The sequence below is a fragment of the Pezoporus flaviventris genome, unplaced genomic scaffold, assembly GCF_033815535.1.
Source record: "Pezoporus flaviventris isolate CSIRO_AGI_PZ_B2104156 unplaced genomic scaffold, CSIRO_AGI_Pfla_v1 ptg000036l, whole genome shotgun sequence".
Classification (NCBI taxonomy): domain Eukaryota; kingdom Metazoa; phylum Chordata; class Aves; order Psittaciformes; family Psittacidae; genus Pezoporus; species Pezoporus flaviventris.
The window spans coordinates 9,792,387-9,798,386 of NW_026892584.1; the positions used below are offsets into that span (position 1 = coordinate 9,792,387).

General features: G+C 39.7%; 1 long non-coding RNA gene across 3 annotated transcripts in view; it reads left to right on the forward strand.

The window, feature by feature from the left end:
- The window catches only part of LOC133274198 (uncharacterized), a 46,677-nt gene extending 41,233 nt beyond the window's left edge, over positions 1-5,444 (forward strand). For 2 of the 3 annotated variants that reach the window (XR_009745060.1, XR_009745062.1), the window contains exon 5: positions 5,209-5,444. This is a non-coding gene — a long non-coding RNA (uncharacterized LOC133274198). Of the gene's footprint in view, positions 1-887; positions 1,408-5,208 lie in introns of those variants that run through there. The other variant, XR_009745061.1, reaches the window with a different exon arrangement.
- Positions 5,445-6,000: the final 556 nt, after the last annotated feature.

Sequence of the window (6,000 nt, forward strand, 5' to 3'; positions counted from 1 at the left end):
AGTTGTGGATAAATGAGTTACAGAATTAATAGGTTATATATAGCAGTCTTCACTGTCCAGAAAAAGAGGGCTGAGGAACAAAGGGAGAGAAATTAGGGAATCTACTTGCCAAATACCCTCTAGAAAGTAGTCGCACCACCACTGATAGCTAAATAAATTTCTCATGTCTTCTGTTTTTCTCCTATAGCTACTCTTTTTTTCTTTTGACTATGCATGCCTTAAGCTTCATCTCAGTCCAGGCTTATATAGTGTCCCAAATTCCAGTAAGACACACCATAAAGCACAGTTCCTACAAGAAAAGGAAAAACTACTGCACCAAACTAAGTAGAATATTTACCTTCCTATCTTAAATTCAGTAAAGAAAAATCTAAATGATCTGTCTTAACCATAAGGCTAGTTTAGGAAATGAAAACATTCAATAAGCATGTAGACAGCAATCAAGATTAATCCTTGTGTTTTCAAGATGGATAAGTTAAAGCCTGAGGACCCCTTCAGAAGGAGAGAAGCAAATAGAAGTTTTGATAATTAAACAGAATAACTTGTTTACTGAGATTAACACATTTGTGGTTTTAACTCTAGACAAAGAATTGTTGCATCCTTGAGTTAGATACTTCCGGTAGAATCAGAACTAATAGACTAGGTAAGACTGGTGCTGGGAAAAATAACTTACAAAAAGGATTGTGTTTAGCTCACAAACCCATATATTAATAATAAAGGCAAGATAAAGTTCTACAAAAGAAACATAATCAGATTTTTCCCTAGATTAGTTAAGTATGCTGGATATAGGAAATGAATTAATTGTGCAAAAGCTCCATTCTGATTCTCTCTGATAATCGCTAAGAAGCACAAGCACATCTTCCATTATCTCCTGTTTTTCTGAGCTGCAGGGATTATAAACCTCTCAAAAGGACATACCACCTTGAAACTACAAGACACCCACCTGCCTGTGACCCAGGCGAGGCTGATCAAATTCTTGTGATAAATAGGCATGGCGAGTATTCTTGTGACAATGATTTTCCCCCTGTATCAGTTGCTGAGTGTTTCAGAGTGCATTAGAGCAAGGAAGCCAGTGACTTGAAATGAAGAGATTAGTCCTAGCAGAAATCCTCAGCACTGTCTGATTTGTGGAATATGACAGTACAGTCTGCCAGGAAACTCATGCAATGTGTTTATGGCCACTTCTGCAGTGCTTGCAGCCACAGATTGAGTCCTACCTCTACTTAGGCTGATGGTGCAGCAGCAGCAATGCCCCCTCAGCCAGAAAATATCCCCTAGTTTTATGTGTTTTCCTGCTTTTGAGTTGCTGCTTTCATGGTGGTGTTCTGAATTGTTTGGTTTGTTCCTGATCAGCTGCTTTCAAATTTTTATTCCCTGGTTTTGGTATCACCTGGCAGTATGAGTTTTGTGGAGAAATTTTCTGCCATGCCCTTGATACGCTTCCCCCCCCCCCCACCGTATTCTCTCATGGTTTCCTCTCTCCCTGGCCACTGTTAAGTTACTTCTTGCCAAAAATGCATGTTTTTACAGTGACACAGTTTATTTAAGTATTGTACTGCTGTAGATCCATATATAGTATATACTTGAAAGGAGTTATATGCTTGATCTACCAACTAGCAACAGAAGTCACAGGTACAGCTCCTTAGCCCATCACTTACGGGGGCTAAAAAACAGAACAAGCCCTCATCACCTTGGCAGAGAATGTAGTCTGTAGAGCCACAGCTTTTCTGTGCTCACTTGCTTTGGAGTTACCCTACTCTGCAGCAGTTCAAGTATAGAAAGTAACAAATGATTGCTTGCTTTCATATCCTGCAAAGCCGCTGCAACAGCATGAATCTGTTTAGATGTGCTTTGAGAAGTTCAGGATATTTAGGAAAATGGAAGTTTTCTGTTTTAAAATAACAGATTATTTTTACTTTTTAAGCTGTCAGCTGTAAAATTAACTTGAACTATTGCTGGTGAGCACCTATTGTAGCAGGTTGGATCTAAACCATCAGTTTTAAAAGTGCTCTATACCCCACACAAGGTTTATTGTGAGTTGTTGATGTGGCCTCCTTGCCATTTGGATTCTTGTTTTCATGGGGAACAGAAGTCTGTTTGGAACAGCCTGTTGTTTAACTGAGGAATTGCAGGTGGAATCATCACACATGGAAACTATTACTCCAAAAAGCAATCTGCTGGTGTATCATTTTTGTTCTTATGCAAGCGCATACTATTAGAACATAGAGGAAGAGCAATAGGAATACTTCATTATTTGATTTGTAGCTTATGAGTTCATTTACTAGATTTCAGTGAGCACAAGAGCTTTTCACTGTACCATCAGGAAGCTGTATAGATAGGTAGCAGGAAGTTTGGGGTTTTGGTTTTGTTGTTGTTTTTTGTTGTTGTTGTTGTTGTGTTGTTTTGTTTTGTTTTTTTTTAATAGGTATCTATAAAGATGCTATTGAAAACCAGAACCTGGTATTTTTGAAAAGGGTGTATAGAAGCCAGGCAATCAGCTGTCACTGAGAGTTAAAAGGCCAGCATAAGAATTTGGCCAGCTAAGCCTCAGTATGTCTCAAAGAATGTTTAGGGCTGTGGTGCCACAGTAAGTAGCAGGTTGTTGTGAAAACATCATTTCCAGTCAGACAGGACAAGTAAATGAACAAAGATCAGAGCACATCACCAGCCATTAGAATTGCAAGTGCAGGGATGTAAATTCAGAGCCAGGGAGTTCAGCCATGCTAGCTGGAATGTGAATTGATAATTCTTTGATGTCAGCTTTTGTTTTCTTCCCAGACAGATGTCTTCCTAGCCTTCTTGCCATCTTGCTTTTCAAGCTCAATTGCTGGGTATTACTGCCAAGGTGCTTGAACTATCCTAATTTAACCACAGCAGTTTGAGCACAGTAAATAGGACCTGAGAGGAGACCCAGGATACCTTGCTGATCTTGGTCTCTAAGTGGTGGATATGAGCACTCCAGGTATTCAACCTCACCTCTTACTTTTTGCTTCCTGACATTATTTGCATACCTTCGTAAAAAGCAAGAGACATTTAGCTTAAAGCAGGTATTTGTGCAGGAGAATACTGGTTATATGTAAAACAGGGCAGTTATTATTGTTCAAATAACTGCTTCTCCCACTTTATTACAGTACTGCCAAATGTAGATTACTATGAAGATAGTCCATGCATCAGTACCATGTGTGAAATTAATACAAGAAGATGTCTCTACATCACCTTTAGGGGCAATCTCTGCAATGGAGCAAGAGTTAAATGGCCCTGAAGACTCTCATTACTTTCCTAGGATGTCCATAAATGGTCCTTTTCTCATATAGTTGATATGTATCATGCTTGGAAGACACCTGCAATTTTGCATTGTTTCTCCATATTATTATTTATATTCCTTGGGGAGGATAAGCAAAAGACATTATAAAAGCCCAGCATTCAAGCTGTACCCACTCCCCAGTTTGAAATGTCAGAAGAAAGGCAAAAGGAGGCCTAGCCATTTTGAGAAAAATGTCAACATATTTATTTTTTAACCTTTTAATGTGCTCCTTCTTTAATGGGTATCTGCCACTTTGGGATTCGAGTGATCTTCTGTCACTCTAGAAAAGACAATCCTCTGATGGGAAAATCTTGCTGCTCTTAAAGTATCAGCAGTTTTGCAAGTGCTGTCACAAAACCTTTCTTTTGCTGATAAGTTTCTTCAGATGACAGTTCTTACAGGTGGTACGATGTTTTTGTAGGAGATCATGGTAGATGGGACTTCTGGACAATGTAAGTTGTCCAGCCACTCCCTTTTCTGCTGCCCTTGACAGAGGTCCCTCTGTCAACACCTGCTAGTTTACATTAGGCAGGTGATTCCATTCATTCATTAGAGCAGACTCAGCTATTGTAACGTTTTGTAGTGCAAGTTAGAAATTAGCTTGGTGTTATTCCACTTTGATTATATGGTTTAATTTTGGAGACAAATAGTAATTGAAAGTGATTCCACTGAAGTTTTATATGCTGAATACCATCTATGCATTTCTTTTGTGAGCAGGAAGAGAGGAACAAAAAAATTGGCAGATGGAGGGAAATCTTTCTGTCAGCTACACAGGCTGTCAGTTTCTAGTATTTCCCAGAATTCTTCCAGTCACTGCTTCCTCTTGCTCTATGTGCCACTGCAGACCTTTCTCCTGAGTGGGGCAGCTGACCTATGGCTGTGCCCTTTGGTAATCTCTACAGAGACTGCCTGTCATGAACACTGCCTTCCTCCTGTCCTTTCTACAGGTCTGAGTAAAACTCTGATGTATATTTATTGTGCTAGAGCCCTTTGCAACCCAGGAAATAACTCCTTGCAGAAGCCTAGTGATTACACAGCACTTTGCATTTGTGAGACAAGCTATAGGACCGTGACCTCTTCCTTGCTCTCACTGAAACAGAGGCCATTTGTTGCGGTGTAGAAGATGACCTGTTTAAAAAGCTGGTGTCTGTCTGAACTTGAGTCACTTACAGAAATGTTCTGTTACATAGGAAGTAGCTTAGGTGCTGCAAAAGTGTGCTAGTCTGTGGGGTTTTAGTGCATATTTTCCCTTCAATTATTATGTAAAAGATACCCTTTCACCCACCTGCCTTCGCACACAGAGGAAACTGGCCACTGAATGAATGTAATAGATTGAAAGTTTTACCCACCTCCAGAAATAATTTTCAGTTTCAACAAGACTTCAAAGTACAGTAAGTTGAGTAAAAACTCCTCAAAAGCTTGTTTGCAATTTGTTCTCTCTGCTAGCCCCCACCACAACAAAAACTGTCATTTTCTTCCTCCTCAGTCAAAATAAAACCATCCCAAACCCAGCCTAACTAGAATTCAAGTTAGCTTTCCTCTTCTTTTTAAAAGTGGTATGTTTTCTTTGAATATCCTGTCTGCTCATGTTTTAACCTCGATCTGAAAGATAACTCTGCCAGCAGCTCAATACACCTTTAATTCCTTCTGAGGAGCACTAAAATCAAAACACTACTGTTTAGGAGTTAAAATACTACACAGCAGTTCCTGGCCAGTGTCTCCTGCAGCTACAGGCTGTGGGGAGCTTGTACCAGCAGAGCCACATCCAACATCTGAAACCTTTCTGCATCACTTCTAGTGGTAGGACTCTCCACAGATGCAGTATTTAGCCACTTTCTGCTTTATCACCAAACTGCTATGGAGGCTGATGTAGTGTTTGTTGTAAGTTGTTCAATTTCTGCCTGCAGACTGACACCGCCAGAAAGGTGCTCAGCACTCATGAAGATATTCATCCCTATAACCTTTCCATGAGTGTAACATCTTTCCCACGGACTGCTCTGCTCTCAAGGAGGATTTCTAATTTAATGTCCAGTATTTTTCCTGTCCTTGATGAGCTCAGGTGAACCTGAACTAAGAACATAAGAAACAAAATCTATTTGTACCAATGTGTGTTCTTTTGTTACTACTTTTGTGTATATGTTAAAAAAAAAAACAACTCTTCTACTATCAGGCCTTTCAGTCAATCTTTTTAATTTCAAGGTTAATTAAAAGTTCCTGGAACAACACTGTACATTGTGTTCATATACAATTTAGTTTATTCTCTCCTTGTTCCTCTGTTGCAATGTAAAAGGGACTTGTAGTTCTGCTTTTTAAGTTGTTCCCAAAAGGCTCACCTCTGAGTTCAGCAGTACATGGAAACCTGAAGGACCCTTTTGGGACTGGAAGAAGTGGTGTGAGTAAGAGCCAGAGCAATGTCAACCAAAAGGAGCACTTTGGGTTTACATAACTTCAGGGCGTGGAGAAATGACGGACAGGACAGAAGTCCATTTGTCATTTTAAGTGGGTCACATAGATCCCATCTTGTCTGAATCTGAGGACTTACAATGGCAAGCAAAACCACACAGTGCTTTTAGAACCTCAGTCTGAAATGATAATACAGAGTGCTTACTCTCTTATGAGTGATAGGAGTAACATATACTTTCCTTGCCACTTCACCTGTTTTACTGAAACAGCAAGCTGATGCTAGCAAATTTGTTTCT